The sequence below is a fragment of the Asparagus officinalis genome, chromosome 4, assembly GCF_001876935.1.
Source record: "Asparagus officinalis chromosome 4, Aspof.V1, whole genome shotgun sequence".
NCBI lineage: Eukaryota > Viridiplantae > Streptophyta > Magnoliopsida > Asparagales > Asparagaceae > Asparagus > Asparagus officinalis.
Genome location: NC_033797.1, coordinates 65,494,044 through 65,494,389, shown reverse-complemented (window position 1 = coordinate 65,494,389; position 346 = coordinate 65,494,044).

The window sequence follows — 346 nt, the reverse complement described above, 5'->3', positions numbered from 1 at the left end:
GCCTGTCATTTTCTACAGAGGACACTCTTGATTATCTTTTTGGACAAATTTTCAAAACAGTACTCTTTGGACTTTTATTCTCAAAAAAGACAGATTTCGAACTTATTTTCAAAAACCGACCTGGTTTCAGCCCAGGCGCTAAAAGCAGGTTGGTTTTTAAAAATATTTTTTTGAAACATCACGGGAGTTGAACTCCCGTGAAGTTTAGCAGATTTTTAACAAACTGACGGGAGTTCAACTCTCGTAAAGTTTTATTGCTTAAAACAAACTTCACGGGAGTTTAACTCCCGTGAAGTTTGTTACAGAGCAAAAACTCCACGGGAGTTCAACTCCCATGAAGTTTCAG